Here is a 17,091-nt window from a genome sequence, read left to right as displayed (position 1 = left end):
CTTTGACTCTTTGGGATCTTCTCTGTTCCATACAAATAGGATTACTCTACTTATGTGAAAAATGCCATTGATATTTTGATGAGGATTGCATTAAATCTGTAGATTGTTTTGCATTGTAGGAGCATTCTAACAATATTCTTCCAATCCATGAGCATGGAATGCTTTTTCTGTGTGTGTGTGTGTGTGTGTGTGTGTGTGTGTGTGTGTGTTCTTCAGTATTTTTCATCAGTGTCTAGTTTTCAGAATACAGGTCTTTCCTCTTTTAGATTAAATTAATTATTACATATTTTATTGTTTTTCATGAAACTGTAAATGGGATTATTTTCTTAATTTCTTTTTCTGTTTGTTAGTATATACAACAGATTTCTGTATATCCTGGAGGTTTACTGAACTCATTTCTTCTAATAGTTTTTTGATAGAGTTTAGGATTTTCTATATGTAGTATGTCATCCTCAAATAGTGATACTTTTACTTATTTCTTTCTAATTTGGATGCCTTTATTTTTTTCATGTCTGATTGCTGTGGCTAGGACTTCTGGTACTATGTTGAATAGAATGGTGAGAATAGGCATTCTTGTCTTGTTCCTGATCTTAGAGGAAAAGCTTTTAGCTTTTCTCTGTTGAATATGATATTAGCTGTGGGCTTGTCATATGTGGCCTTTCTTATGTTGAGGTACATTTCCTCTATACCCACTTTGTTGAGAGTTTTTTTTTTAATACCTAAATGGATGTTGAATTTTGTCAAGTGCTTTTTTGCATCTTTTGAGGTGATTATATGGCTTTTATGCTTTGCTTTGTTAATGTGGCATATTTACTGACTGGTTTTTGTGGATATTAAACTATCCTTGCATCCTAGGAGTAAATCCCACTTGATCATAAAGTATGCTCCTTTTAATGTGTTATTGAATTTGGTTTGCTATATCTTGAGGATTTTTGCATCTGTGTTAATTAGGGATATTGGCATGTAATATTTATGTAGTGTTGTCTGCTTTTGTTAGCAGGGTACTGCTAGCTTCATAAAATGAGTTTGGAAGTGTTCCTTCTTTCTCAGTATTTTGGAATAATTTGAGGAGGATAGATATTAACTCTTTTAAATGTTTGGTAAAATTCACCTGTGAAGCCATCTGGACCTGGACTTTTGTTTGTCAGGAGTGTTTTGATTACAGGAGTGTTTGTATTTCATTACTGGTAATATATTCCAATTTCCTATATTTTCATGATTCAGTCTTGGAAGATAGTATGTTTAGAAAAAATAGATAAATTCCTACAGGTTGTCTAATTTGTCGGCATATTATTATTTATAGTTTTATAATGCTTTGTATTTCTTTGGTATCAGTTGTATTTTTTCCTATTTAATTTCTGATCTTATTTGTTTGGTTTTCTCACTTGGTTAAAGGTTTGTCAATTCTGTTTATCTTTTCAAAATCTTTTCAAAGAACCAGCTCTTAGTTTCATTTTCTTTGTTTCTTTCTTTTTTTTTTTTTTTTAGTCTATATTTCATTTACTCCCATTCTTATCTTTTTTTTTAAGATTTTATTTATTCATTTGTGAGAGACACAGAGGGGCAGAGACATAGGCAAAGGGAGAGGCAGGCTCTCCGCAGAGAGCCCAATGTGGGATTTGATCCCGTGGGACTCCAGGATCATGCCCTGAGTTGAAGACGTAGATCAACTGCTGAGCCACCCAGGCATCTAACCTTTATCAATTCCTTCCCTTTAGCAACTTTGGACCTTGTTTGTTCTTCTTTTTTTAGTTCATTGGGGTGTAAGGTTAGATTGAGATTTGTGTTTTTTGAGGTAGTCTGTATGGCTATGAACTTCCCTCTTAAACTCCTTTTGCTGCATCCCCAGAATCTTGGGACATGTTTTTCCATTTTCATTCATCTCAAGGTATTTTTGGTTTCCTCTTTGATTTCTTCATTGACCCATTGATTGTTTAATAGCATGTTGTTTATCCTCCAATTATTTGTGTTTTTTCCAGTTTTTTTCTTGTAGTTGATTTCCAGTTTCATACTGTTAAAGTTGTAAAAGAAGTTGGATATGATTTAAAACTTAAATTTATTGATATTGTTTTGTGGCCTAACATATGATTTATCCTGGAGAATGTTCCATGTGTACTTGAAAAGAATGTGTATTCTTCTTTTTGGATGAGGGGTTCTGTATATATCTATTAAGTCCATCTGGTCTAATGTATTGTTTAAGGCTTACGTTTCCTTATTGATTTTTCTGCCTGGATGATCTATCTATTAAGGTAAGTGTAGTGTTAAAGTTTCCTACTATCATTGTGTTGCTATTTCTCCCTTTATCTCCGTTAATATTTGTTTTATGTATTTACGTGCTCTTATATTGAGTACATAAATATTTAAAAATGTTGTACCGTCTTGTCTGCTTGATCTTTATCATTATGTAATGCCCTTCTTTGTCTTTTGTAACAGTCTTTGTTGTAAAGTCGGTTTTGCCTAAGTATTGCTGTCCCAGCTTCTTTTCATTTCCATTTTCAGATTTTCAGTCTGTGAGTGTCTTTAGTTTTGAAGTAAGTCTCTTCTAGGCAGCATGTGGAAGGGTCTTGTCCATTTTTATTTTTATGTTTTGGTCCATTCAGCCACACTCTTTTGATTGGAGCATTTAGTCAATTTACAATTAAAGAAATTATTGATAAGTATGAATTATTGCTATTTTGTTAATTGTTTTATGGTGGTTTCTGTAGTTCCTCTTTGTTCCTTCTGTCTCTCTTCCCTTGTGGTTTGATTGTTTTCCTTAGTATTATGTTTAGATTTTTTTTCTCTAATTCCTTTGTGTATTCACAAGTTTTTTCTTTGTGGTTACCATGGAGTTCCCTTATAAAATCTTATGTATGTAACAATCTTTTAAAAGTTGATAGTAAGTTATTGTGAATACTTTCCAAAGCCTTATATCTTTATTCCCACCAATTTCTTTTTTTTTTTAATTTTTATTTATTTATTCATGAGAGTAAGAGAGAGAGAGAGAGAGAGAGAGAGAGGCAGAGACACAGGCAGAGGGAGAAGCAGGCTCCATACAGGAAGCCCGACATGGGACTCGATCTCAGGACTCCAGGATCAGACCCTGGGCTGAAGGCAGGCACTAAACCACTGAGCCACACAGGGATCCTCCCCACCAATTTCTATTTTTGATGACGTTTTATATCTTTTTATGTATACCTGAACTAATTATTGTATTTTTAATTACTACATTTGTCTTTTATCCTTCATACTTGCTTTATAAGTAGCTCATCCTCTACCTTTTATTTATTTTTTATAGTGCAATTTTAATTTTTGTGTGTTTTCTTATTATTAGTTAGTGCCTTTTAGTTTTGGCTTAGAGAAGTCCTTTAATATTTCTGGTAAGGCTGGTTTAGTGGTAAAGAACTTCTTTAGGTTTGGTTATCTTGAAAACTCTTAAGCTCTCCTTTAATTCTGAATGATAGCATTCCCGGGTAGACAATTAATTGGTTGGTAGTTTTTCCCTTTCAGCACTTAATTTAAATCTCTTTGGATTGTGAACATAGCTTTGGGGCTTCTGGCCATTTATTTCCATTTACAGATGGGAAACCTCTGGTCCAGGAGGGCTAAGTAGCTGCCTTCAGTGTCTATAGAAAGTCTTAGTACTAGGATTCAAATCTTTCTTCACTGGGAGACAGAGCCCTTGTGTTTTCCACCATTCCACCTAAATGGGGAGCCTCTGACAGGTGAGATTTAGTATATGACTGCTTTCTGAAAATGAAAGAGAAAGCTTTAGTTTGTTGAGCAATTTTTCTTCTCCTAAAACAGAAGTATACCAATCACCTGTATTTGCAGAATGATAAAACTCTAATTTCCAACTTGTTCATAAGTTTTCTTGCCATCTGACTTTTTATGACTACTTTTGTTGATGTTTGATGAAAACTTGTTCTGAGCTTAGTCTTTGCTAGAGCTATTGCTTTGAATTTATCTGCTAGAGTCATCATAGGAACCAGCCTTCTATGGTAGTTACAAGGCCTTGGCTTATATTGGACACCACCAATTTCTATAGGGGCCAGGATCCTTCCAGATCAGCATTTGGACAACACATTGACCCTAACAAGGCCATCAAGGACCCACTCAATACTAAGTGGGCACTTAGCATGTACCAAACATTATGCTACCAAGTAGAGTTCGCATTGTACCTACTTGGAAGAAATATTTTTGGAATGTACGCAGAGGCATAAATCATACATTATTACAAGTAAATAAAAAAAAGGAGATTTTAAATATGGAGTTTTGCCAGTTGATCTGGTCTTTCAGGTCTCAGAACAATCCATTAGCTCAGAAAGTCTCAATCTCTGGAGATGAGCAGCAACTATCTGGGAACATCAGCAGCCCAAACAGTCTCATTGCTAATTTCTAAGTATTACGAATGTCTATCCTCCCACATGATGACTGAGACCTTGGCTAGGGACCTGTGCTTTTTTGTCAGTGTGCATGAATTCGATGCTTTCTTTTTTTTTTTTTAAGATTTTATTTATTTAATCATGAGAGACACACAGAGCAAGAGAAGCACAGGCAGAGGGAGAAGCAGGCTCCATGCAGGGAGCCCGATGCGGGACTCGATCCTGGGTCTCCAGGATCACGCCCTGGGCTAAAGGTGGCGCTAAACCACTGAGTCACTCGGGCTGCCCAATTTGATGCTTTCTTAATAATTCATGTATTTATGTAATATAATACTGTTTTTGAACACCTGTTCACTGCTAAGCATTTGTAACATACACATCTCCTCTTTTTAACATCCTCTTAAGCTTATATTATCCTTTTGTAGATGAGGACACTGAGGCTGAGGTTAAATAATTTGCCATGGTTGCATGGTAAGTGGTAAATCTGAATCAACTCCTGTTGGCTTATCTCTCTCTCTCTCTTTCCCTCCCCTTCTCCACCTCCTCCACCCCCACTCTGCCACCTCCTTCCTTCTCTCCTGCCTACCTGTACCAGATTATCAACTAGAAGAGCCCTGGGGTTGTCAGTTCTGGACACTCATACCTACTCTGTAGTCCTCACTGTCTGCGTTTCTCCTGGGATACTCTGGTGAAAGTGGCTGTATGGTGGTGTCTTTCCTAGTCTGCTGGTCCATGTAGGAGAGGTGGGGTTCAGAGCTTTGTTGTCTCTGGATGTTGTCTCATGGATGGGGTAGCTCTCTTAGGGGTGGATATGTGCTGTTTTGCTGCATTAAAAGTTGCAATATATCTGCAGCCACCACAAAGGTGGGTGACCTCAGCTAAGTGCCTGATCCTGACTTCTCCTGAGAATGAGGATGCGCAGGGAGAGGATGTTGGTGAGGAGGAGGAGAGGATCATGCTATTTCCTGTGGAGCCCACCACTCTCTCTTGCTTCCTCCTGTCTTAGCTGAATGACATTTGTGCCAGCTGCTCCCAAAGAGAGTCACTTTGGTGAAATGTCACAGGCTTCAGCACGAATGATCGTTCTCCATCCTTCACTTCTCTCCCTGCTGCCTCCCTTCCACCCCTCGAGTGTCTTTTTTATTTTGAAAGGACACCACCTTGAAATTCAAGTGTGGGAGATAAAAGTAATTACCTTTTCTCTTCAGGTTTCCCTCTCAGAAAGCCTCCAAATCATCTTTGGCTGAAACACAGGGATTATTCCAGAGGGAAAATGTTATTAGTTGCATCTTTGCCTGCTTCCCTCTCTGGGTTTCACCCACTACTTTTCTCCCATGCTAAGGGTGATGATGATAGTGCCTCTGATTGCTCTGCCATTCTGGGAGGGTCAAGGGCCTTCCCTCAGCAGAGGTCAAGTGTCTTACTCAGTGTCACACAAGTGTTACCTGGATTCACAGCCAGGCCACTCGGACTCCACAGTCAAGCTCATAAATAACTTTGCTGTGTAACTGCAGTGACTATACTTGCAGAACCAAAGATTGGGAGATATTTTCTGACAAATGGTTTGCTTTCCCTGATTGTTTTTCAAATTTCTATTACAAAAAGCCATTTGGAGTTACCAAAATGAAATCTTATTTTGCTATATATTTAATAAAATCACCATTGGAAAGAATAATTCTATGCCTGGGATTATCCCAGGTAACCCAGCACACAAGTTGCTGTTTGGTGGGAATTATACTTGACCAGGAGCTAAGAAGAGTCTTAATTCTGGTTCAGTTTTAGCTTTAACTAGCTGTGTGATCTCGGTTAATTTACTGCACCTCTGGGACTTATTTCCTTAGTTGATGAAGTGAGAGAGGTGGGTCAGATGATATTTCAGGGCCTCTCTGGCACTGGTGTTCAATGACCTTGAAATTCTAGGTGCAGACTTCATTATTTGGACTGTCACCAGTATATAGATGAGATTCTAACTTTAGATGTGATTTTGCTCCTTTCCTGCTTTGGGCAAATCTTGGCAACATCTCAGTCTAGTCCTTTGCCAGTCCTGTACCCTGGGGAGCCTGCTTTCTTTTTTACCAGACTGGACCCTGGGAACTTATTTATTTTTTATTTTTTTTCATTAAAATGATCTCTTGGACTTGCCTCCATGCTGACTTCTTTCTCTTCCTTCATGCTTTTGTGTGTGGTGTCCTCCTCCCACGCAGCCTCTGCCCAGCCGCCCCCTGGTATTCCCAGCCCCTCCCTTCCTGATGCTGTTCTGTCGTGCCTCATCTAGTGTCTTCCCTTTCTCTCTGTCGTATGTCAGTCTCTGTGCTGGCTCCTTCCTTTTCACATAAAACACAGGCTCAGCTCTCCCTGTACTGAAAGGGACAAATAAACAAACCTTGGCCCTGATACAGAGGATAAAATTTTCTTCCCTCCCCATTGCTTCCTCTCCTGACTGCTCCTACACCATTTAAATTTCCCTGCCCTTTTTCATACTTTGCAATTGTTCTCTTAAAGATAACCAGAGATAGCCTATTCTTGAAATCCAATAGCTGTTTCTCCTCATTTTCCTTGACCTTTCGGCAGCATCTGGCACTGTCACTTCTACCTTTCTAAAACACTCTTATTTGGCTTCAATTGTCACTACACTATCCAATGCTGTCTCCTTCACCTTGGGATATTCTAACTTTGACTCATTTTTTACCCTTTCTCAGAGATCGCATCTAATCTCATGGCTTCCACTAAATCTCTTTGAGATTTTTACACAAATTTCTAACTGCCTTGGGAATGGAATACCATTGCCACCTCATTCAGCCTGGTTGTAGTGAAATTTGCCATTCTTGGCCAAAAGCAGACTTTTGGCCAAGATTTCCCACCCAGATTTCCTGTTGCTGTCCATTTGCTGTCATTCACTTAAAGTGGATTTGAAACCTAATTGATGTCCCTCATTCCTCCTTGTCCCTTAGCTACTCCTCATTCATCAGTCAGTAAACTGCTCTATTTGTTCCTCATAAAGTCTCTCAAATGTATAGCCTCTCTCTGTTTCCACTGCTGCTATCTCAGCTGTGACACACAAATTATCCCTTAACTAGCCTTTAATTTCTTGATCCTCCAACCCATCCTAATTTCCTCTATGCCAATATCTTTCTAAAAGTATTACTTTGCACACTTAACTGTATTCTTTTGCTTAGTGTGTTCCCAATCACTAAACAAACTTGCAGAGCATCCCAGATTAGCATCCCAAACTCTCAGGTTGATGGTCAGAGGCACCCCAAATTTGGCCCTAATCTATTCCACTCTTACCTCTCATAGGTACTCTTCTCCTTAGACAAAGGGCACATGCTTTGTCTACCTTTTTGTGTATGAAGAGCTTGTACCTCCTCAATTCCATGGTCTTGGGTAAGTGGGTCTCCATGAGACCTTCTTGGCCTATAAAAAAGTAATAATTTCTCCTCTGATTTCCTTAGGTGATTGTGAAGATAAAATTCATTTATTCAACAAACATTTGTTGGAGAGGTGCTTGATTATAGATTTTCTATATATTTATGCTCCAAGTTCAGGGAATTTGCAAAGATAAATAAATTACAGCCCCTCCTTTGAGTTGCTCTGGACATTGGGGAAACATATTTAGGAAACACGCAGCATCAGTAGGATGGGATGAGCAAGAATTTGCTAGGCTGGTGAGTACACCGTGGGCACACCCTGGTCCTTCCCCTCCAACCTGAGACCTGCTGGTCTACCTGTCCTCCTTCCATTCCCTGAGGGCCCAGCTGTCCCTAATGTGAAAATGAGTGATAATGGATGCTAATTCAATGTGTTACTTCTTCCAGGTGACATATTTACATTTTAATAGGACACAATTCAAGAGAGGATATTTTAAGCCCTGTGGCAGGTGAATGGAGATATATTTTGAGTTAGAGAGTGTTTAGGGGGCCTCCAGTCATACTGTGTAGGTACCCACTGATTCTATTCATGGGGTTGGCTCCACTCAGGAGTCCGGAGAGGAGGATTCCTCTCCAGGCTGTGCTGCCTCCCCATGTTATCTAAGTACTCTGGAGCGTGGGATTCTCAGTACAGTGACGGATGAGACATCTGTTCCATGATGGGCTATTACTAACAATTCATTACTGCAAAATGGACTTACCCTCATTAGCCCAGGAGCTCTGAGTTTAATGTGGCATTCTGCAATCTCACAGATTCTGCTGCACACATTGAAGGCGTGCATCACATTTTATAGAGCCAGGAAACCTGAACTTCAGAAAACAATGGAGATTTAGCATGCCTCTTGAATTGGTTGACATATTTACTCTTCATGAATAAGCCTGTTTTGTAGCAAATACTGTAGCTTACAGCTTCATTATTAGAAATTAGCTCGCCCCACTGCTCTGTTCAAGGACGCAGTTCTCCTTGGGGAACAGTTTTGTCCTTATCATTCAGGTGCTTGCTGTCAGGTGAATAGGTTTCTGAAGTTCTGGCCTGGGAATGTTTCTCTAGGGGTGGTTCTAGGGAAGGGGCTAGGTCTATGTCTCCAGCTGTCCCTTCTTCTTGACAAACGTGTGTGAAATCTACAAATCTGGCCATTTTGGAAAGGTTTCTTTTTTCCTTTGTAATGCCTTCCAGCAAAACCATAGTCATATAGTCACACTTTTGGGGGGCAGTGAATTATCCAGAACCAGTAATCAGTTCAGATATTGCACAATAGACATGGTGTCAATTTCCTAAACTTTCGTTATTATAGGCCCTGCTGTCAATGCATGAACTCCCTGCCTGGGCTCAACTTATCCTTGGGAAATTACACAGCCAGTTGACACACTCCCACAAAATGACAGTTCTTCTAGGCTGCTTTTTCAATAGCTTAGGGATCGATCTCTAAGGTGTCTTCTAGCTAGAAATTTGTGTTACCATTTACCAAAATATCAGTCAAAGATTGGGGATTCTTTTTTTTTTTTTTTTTTTTTTTTGGATTCTTTAAAACCTATGTCCCAAATTCTATATGTCTTGCTTCATTGGTTGTAGTGACGGTGGATGAGATGACTTTGGGGCCAAATCATGATCAATTTAGTTTATCTTTTCCCCGTAAGAGTTAAACTTGGTACTTTATTTTTCTCACTCTGATATGTCTCACAAATACATAGTAGCTTGTTCTCTAGGCTAAAAGGTACTTATTCACTCAACCATCCATCCTTTGCACAAATAGTTATTGTATGTTCATTATGTGCAAAGTGCTTTAGGTGCTGGGACTGTGCTGGGCATGGGTTTCCCAAGAGACTCTTCAGCTCCTGCACAGACAGAATTCAATTAGAGGCATCAAGGGCTTGTGGAGTATTTGCAGGGGATCAGGCCCTGGGGTTACAGGAAACCTAGACACCCCTTGAAAGGTACACATAGTGTACCTGCAGGTCAGACTGAGTTACATGTTTTCATGTTTAGTGTCCTTCTTCCCCAGGCTTGCTGCTTTCCTGCTCAGTGAAGAGGACTTCCACCTGGAGACTATATTGCTATTAGGATTTTCATCTTAGATCCTTGAAGATTTCCCCTATGAATTAATGGAAATGTTGGGAGAATGCCCTTATGTTTCAGCAGAACCATATTACCCATTGCCTTATGAGCTTATGCTTCTTTCCTCCCACCAACTTCTGTTCACTTCTGCATTGTACTAGTCTTGATTTGAAATCAAAGGTCCTGTCTAATTTTCATTAACTCAGGAGAGGATGTGTGACATGAGGCAAGTTTTGATCCATTCATCAGTTTGAGGACATTTGGATTGTTTTTACTTTTTGACTATTATCAACAATGCTGCTATGAATATTCGAGTAGAAGCTTTTATGAGGACATAGGATTTTATTTCTCTTGGGTGTACATCTAGGAGTGGAATTGCAGGGTCATAGGGTAAGTCTGTCTTGTTGAACTACCAGACTGTTCTCCAAAGCAGCTGCATCATTTCACACTTCTACCAGTGATATCTGAGAGCTCTACTTTTTCTATATCATTGCCAACACTTGTCTGACTTTATTATACTCATCCTAGTGAGTACGGAGTGGTATCTCATTTGGTTTTACTTTGCATTTCCTTGATGACTAATGACATTGAGCATCTTTTCATATGCATATTGGACATTTGTGTATATTCTCTGGAAAAATTCCTATTCAGATCCTTTGCCCATTTTAAAATTGAATTGTCTTTTTGACTGAGTTGTAATAAGTTTATGTATTTTAGATACAAAGTTTCTTACCAGATCTGTGATTTGCCTATACTTCCTCCAATTTTGTGGATTGGATAAGGTTTCAAACTTCTTCTCATCTTAGAAGATATTTGCAAATAACATGTCAGATAAACGGCTAGTATCTAAGATCTATAAAGAACTTATCAAACTCAACGCCCAAAAAAACAAATAATCCAGTTAAGAGATGGGCAGAAGACATGAACAGACATTTCTCCAAAGAAGACCTACACATGGCCAACAGGCACATGAAAAAATGCTCCACATAACTTCCCATCAGGGAAATACAAATCACTTTATACCAGTGAGAATGGCTAAAATTAACAAGACAGGAAGCAGCAAAGGTTGGAGAGGATGTGGAGAAAGGGGAACCCTCTTACATTGTTGGTGGGAACGCAAGCTGGTGCAACCACTCTAGGAAAACAGTATGGAAAAAAAAAAAAAAGAAAAACAGTATGGAGGTTCCTCAAGGAGTTAAAAGTTTTGAGGAACCTAGCTAGAGTTACCCTAAGACCCAGCAATTGCACTACTGGGTATTTACCCCAAAGATTCAGATGTAGTGAAAGGATGGGACAACTGCACACCAATGTTCACAGCAGCAATGTCCACAATAGCCAAACTGTGGAAGGAGCCACAATATCCTTCGACAAATGAATGGATAAAGATGTGGTGTGCGTGTGTGTATACACAATGAAATGTTACTCAGCCATCAGGAAGGATGAATACTTGCTATTTAAATCAATATGGATGGAACTAGAGGGTATTATGCTGAGTAAAATAAGTCAGTTGGAGAAAGACCATGATCATACGATTTCACTCATATATGGAATATAAGAAATAGTGAAAGGGACCATAAGGGAAGGAGGGGAAACTGAATGGGGAAAAGTTAGAGAAGATAAACCATAAGAAACTCTTGACTCTGGGAAACAGAGTTGCTGAAGGGGAGGTGGAAGGGGTGAGAGGGGAAGTGGGGATAGAGTAACTGGGTGATGAGCATTAAGGAGGGCACGTGATGGGATGAGCACTGGATGTTATGCTCTATGTTGTCAAATTGAATTTAAATAAATTTGGATAAAATACTGAATTTATCTTAAGTCCCAATAATTCATTTTTGCTTTTGTTTCCTTTGCCTTCATAGATGTATCTTGCAAGAAGTTGCTGTGGCCAAGTTCAAAAAGGATGTTGCCTGTGTTCTCCTCTAGGATTTTGATGGATTCTTGTCTCAGATTTAGATCTTTCATCCATTTTAAGTTTATCTTTGTGTATGGTATAAGAGAATGGTCTAGTTTCATTCTTCTGCATGTGGATGTCCAATTTTCCCAGCACTACTTATTGAAGAGACTGTCTTTTTTCCAGTGGATAGTCTTTCCTGCTTTGTCGAATATTAGTTGACCATAGAGTTAAGGGCATCACTTCTGGATTCTCTATTCTGATCCATTGATCTATGTGTCTGTTTTTGTGCCAGTACCACACTGTTTTGATGATTACAGCCAGCTATGGTTTTCTATTTTAATATTCCCCTGGCTATTTGGGGGTCTTTTCTGATTCCACACAAATCTTAAGATGACTTGTTCCAACTCTCTGAAGAAAGTCCATGGACTTAATCAAGATAAAAGGCTTCTGCACAGGGCAGCCCCAGTGGCCCAGCAGTTTAGTACTGCCTTCAGCCTGGGGCATGATCCTGGAGTGTCAGGATCAAGTCCCACATCAGGCTTCCTGCATGGAGCCTGCTTCTCCCTCTGCCTGTGTCTCTGCCTCTTTCTCTCTCTCTGTCATGAATAAATAAATAAAATCTTAAAGAAAGCTTCTGTACAGCAAAAGAAACAGTCAACAAAACTAAAAGACAACCTACAAAATGGGAGAAGATATTTGCAAATGACATCAGATAAAGGGCTAGTTTCCAAGATCTATAAAGAACTTATTAAACTCAACACCAAAGAAACAAACAATCCAATCATGAAATGGGCAAAAGACATGAACATAAATCTCACAGAGGAAGACATAGACATGGCCAACAAGCACATGAGAAAATGCCCCACATCACTTGCCATCAGGGAAATACAAATCAAAACCACAATGAGATACCACCTCACACCACTGAGAATGGGGAGGATTAACAAGACAGGAAACAACAAATGCTGGAGAGGATGTGCAGAAAGGGGAAACCTCTTGCACTGTTTATGGGAATGTGAACTGGTGCAGCCACTCTGGAAAGCTGTGTGGAGGTTCCTCAAAGAGTTAAAAATAGAGCTACCCTACGACCCAGCAATTGCACTGCTGGGGATTTACACCAAAGATAAAGATGCAGTGAAACGCCGGGACACCTGCACCCTGATGTTTCTAGCAGCAATGTCCACAATAGCCAAACTGTGGAAGGAGCCTCAGCGTCCATCAAAAGATGAGTGGATAAAGAAGATGTGGTCTATGTATACAACAGAATATTCCTCAGCCATTAGAAATGACAAATACCCACCATTTGCTTCGACGTGGATGGACCTGGAGGGTATTATGCTGAGTAAAGTAAGTCAATCGGAGAAGGACAAACATGATATGGTCTCATTCATTTGGGGAATATAAAAAATAGTGAAAGGGATTAAAGGGGAAAGGAGAGAAAATGAGTGGGAAATATCAGAGAGGGAGGCAGAACATGAGAGACTCCTAACTCGGGGAAATGAACAAGGGGTAGTGGAAGGGGAGGTCGGTGAGGGGTTGGGGTGACTGAGTGATGGGCACTAAGGGGGGCACTTGATGGGATGAGCACTGGGTGTTATGCTATATGTTGGCAAATTGAAATCCAATAGAAAATAATTAATAAAAAATACTGAATTAAAAAATATGGGCAAATACGTACAAAAACATAAAACTGTAAAAAAACAAAGTCTCATTTTAAACTTGAGATAATACTGGTATCTACACCTTAGATTAGGATTAAGTGAAATAATAAATGGAAATCACTTAACACAGGGTGTGAAACACATTAAACCCAATACATATTAGTTGTTTTGCTATTTTTTTTTCTGTCCTGTGGACAAGAGCCTTTGTTACATAATCTTGCTTTTTCCTGGATGCCTGCCTCTGATATGAAACACCTCTGGAACCTTAGTTTTAGGCAGAAGCCTTCTGGCAAAGGGCAGGATAAGAACAAGAACCAGGGTCATAGTGGCTGCTCTTTCTTGGAAATTTCTTATCAGCCTGGCTTCTAGTGCTGTGCAGGCTGGGGAAGGGTGGGGAAGAGGAACAGCAGCTGCCACTGAACCTGGCCTGTTTGCCCCTGCTGCTGCTGAGGATGTAGCTTGGTCGGCCTGCAAGTCTGGGGTCAGCATGAAAGTCTGAGGCCACAAAGGCAGTGGACATTTTGTAGACCCTATGGAATCAGGCCTTGGCATAAAGAAGTCAGGGGTCTGGTGCTCGTCTGATGTGTTTTAAAATAGGGCCTAAGAAGGCAGTTCACCTGAGGGGTATCATCTTCAGTTAGTGCTGGGAACTTGAAGTAAGGGAAAAATCATGTTCCCGATGAGAGTTTTGCTGTTGCCATTGGCTGGTAGGCCACTGCTTAAACTGGCCAAGGTGTTTTCCAGGTGACTAGACCCAGGCTGAGGAAAAATTACCCCATTACCATGAGTATAGAATTTGGGAAATAACTGCCCATGTGGTTTCAAGGCTGGTGAATATTAGATACTTATTTGTTAAGATTGTGTTAAAGCAAAGCCAGGCAGCACAACAGCTTCCTAGCATCATTTTCTCCTGTCAGTCCTATAACTAGCAGTGTTGAAGTTCCTCACAAACCCTGCAAAGTGGGACTATCCCCACATCCTTGTCAGTTGTTCATTTCCTCCTCTCTAGGTAGGTTTCTCCCAGCATTAAATATTTAGTTCTCACCTGTGTAAACCACCAGGCAAGATATTGTGTGAACAAGGATAAACCATGGTCTTTTCCCTTAAAGGTAACCTTGATTAGGATCCCTAGAAAGCAGAGCCTGAGACACAAGTCTGCTAACATCTTATTGGCCAGAGAAAACCAGGAGTGGGAGCAAGGAACAAAGAGGGTGCCAGGCAGGAAAGGTGGAAGATGAAACACAAGGGCTGGCCACTGCTTGGTAGGAAGCACCAAAAATTGCTCAGTTTTGTGACCCCATTTCAGGGACAAGCTGCTGAATCTCAGGACATTTTTTCAAAGGAACAGACGGGCAGAGAGGGGGCACTTTTCTCTCCTTCCCTTTCACCCAGTTTTGCCCTGAGGAGTTACATAGTTTGCACGACATGGTCCTCCTGAGGCCGCCACTGAAACCAAATCATGCTGCACGCCGTGGTATGGTGCTTACTTGAGCTGGCTGGGTGCTGGTTGGCAGGATTCACAGAGTCAACCACTCATGTGGAGCAAGTGAGCAAGGGCCTTGAGATGGGGGGGGGCAACAGGATCTGAGGGTCTCATGGGAGGTTTCGAGACAGTTCTGACTGGCATTGCTCAGCTCTGCTAAAGCTCTCCCATCATATCCAGCCCCCACACTAGAATACAAGTCTTTGTGGTGTGGGGGTTTGTTTTTGTTTTTGTTTTTAAGATACCCTCACTTTTTTCCTGAGGTAGAAATACAAATTCTAGTATTCACAAATTCTCCATCAAGGCTGTAACCTGCCACTCTCTCTGAAAAAAGGATAACTGAAAGAATCTACAGTGCCTACCTCTGCCACTTTAAGGTTTGAGGGTATAATTGATACTCCTCACCCCAGCCCCCTCCTTCTAGATTTCTCTCCTCTTCAGCTAAAAGTCCTAGGTTGCTTGCCTAGTTGGTGCCTAGTAGGCTTCTCCACGTTAACATGGATACAAATCCCCTAATGGTTGTGGTAAGTTTTTATTGGGTTTCAAGCACCAAAAAAAGCCTCAGTGAAACCCCTGGGTTACGGCAGTAATCCTCTCTGTGTCCATTGTCTGGCAACCACTTAGGTCCTTCTGGAAATGAAGGTTACCAGTCCCAGTAAAGTAACACCTGTCGTGGTCTGTTTTTCAGCTGGCACAGGGAGTTCCAGGTGACTTAGTTATGACCTCAGCGTCCAGTTCAGTGGAACCCTAACTTGGTAGAGCCTAGTTTGTAGACAGAGCACAGATTCAGCAAGTAGGGGAGAGAGGCAAGTGTTCTGTCCATTTTTGGGTTCCCAGACTCCATCATGGTTATTGGGGACATGGTACCATATAGGATATTGGTTTAGGGCATATCTCACTTTCCAGATGACAGTCCCCTAGCCCTCTTACATGTTGTCACTGAGCTGGTATCTTTGTTAATTTTGCCAGGCTTTCAGACTATTGCTTCTGGATGATGGGGAATGTGGTAAGACCAGTGGACCTCATGATCATGCACCCCCTTGTCTCCTTTCCTGGAGCCCCAAGAACTAGCATGGTGACTGGATGGCAGTTGGGTGGAGTCCATGTATGGCTGGTCACCATAGTAACCATGGGGCTGAATCAGCGGTAAAGGGCCTGAGAGAGACATAGGCAGAGGGAGAAGCAGGCTCCCTGTGGAAAGCCTGATGTGGACTTGATCCCAGGACCCTGGTATCACACCCTGAGCTAAAGGTAGATGGTCAACCACTGAGCCACCCAGGCTCAGTTATTTCCTTTCACAGAGAAGAAACTCAAGGCTCAGAGAAGTTAAATGATTGGCTGATGAGGCCAACAGGTTAATGGAAGGAGAGCCAGGCTCAAACCAGGTGTGTGACTCTGGACTCTGCATGCTTTCCACCACACCACCATGAAAGCTAACTGGATTCAAATGTGATGCAGTTTCTCCTCTTAGGCACAAGACTAAGAGGGCGTTGAGAGAAATCTAACCTCACACCCCCCTGGGGAGTTCCTTAGCAGAGACCATCTCTACCCTAAATGACACTGGAAGTGGTAAACCAGCAGGCAGCATAGACGGGTCAAGATGTCCCCTGGTCAGCCCTGGTCTGAAGCTGTCTTCATCTCCCACATTGCAGTGTCCTCATGGACATTGTCCCTTGACGTTTTGGAGCAGCAGGGAACTTCAGAAGTTGTAGAAGTTCTGGTCTATGGCACTGACCAGTGACTGATTTCCTGGGCAGGAGGGCAACACCTGCTGAGAGCCCCCTTCTCTGCCCTACACAGAGAGAGAGAAAGAGAGAGAGAGGCCTCCAGACTTCATTCAGCACAGGGGATGAGCAATACACTGCTCTTGATTTACCTGGTGAAGCTGGGAGAGTCTCTCACCTGGGGGTGCTGCCCAGTCCTGAGGCTAGTGCTCAGCTCTCTGCAGAGCCTCTGCTCATTAACAGAAGGCACACAAATTGGGTTAAAAAGCCACACTGCCATGATTCCAGAACCCCCCGTCTGTGAGGCTGTGCTTCCCATGTCAATGAACAGCCAATCCCCTCTTTTAGTCTGCTGGCTTCTATAATTACTTGGGGAAATGTCATGTTTGCCATGGTGCTATTAGAGTAGCGCACAGGCTAAGATGCAAACAACTCCACACCAATATAAATATTTTCCGTGGCGTCATTCCAGCTATCTGGT

General features: G+C 41.2%; 1 long non-coding RNA gene across 2 annotated transcripts; it reads right to left on the bottom strand.

The window, feature by feature from the left end:
• Window positions 1-3,523: 3,523 nt before the first annotated feature.
• Window positions 3,524-16,027, bottom strand: LOC140630974 (uncharacterized). Of its 2 annotated transcripts, none has more exons than XR_012028637.1 (5): window positions 15,817-16,027; window positions 8,494-8,602; window positions 7,653-7,778; window positions 5,560-5,607; window positions 3,524-3,729 (listed from the first exon to the last, which is right to left on the bottom strand). It is a non-coding gene; the product is annotated as an uncharacterized lncRNA (long non-coding RNA). The 2 variants fall into 2 exon arrangements; XR_012028638.1 differs by having other exon boundaries at window positions 8,494-8,597.
• Between the last annotated feature and the right edge of the window lie 1,064 nt (window positions 16,028-17,091).

Source organism: Canis lupus, chromosome 3 (assembly GCF_048164855.1).
Source record: "Canis lupus baileyi chromosome 3, mCanLup2.hap1, whole genome shotgun sequence".
NCBI classification, from domain to species: domain Eukaryota; kingdom Metazoa; phylum Chordata; class Mammalia; order Carnivora; family Canidae; genus Canis; species Canis lupus.
This window is presented reverse-complemented; position numbering and strand designations above follow the sequence as displayed.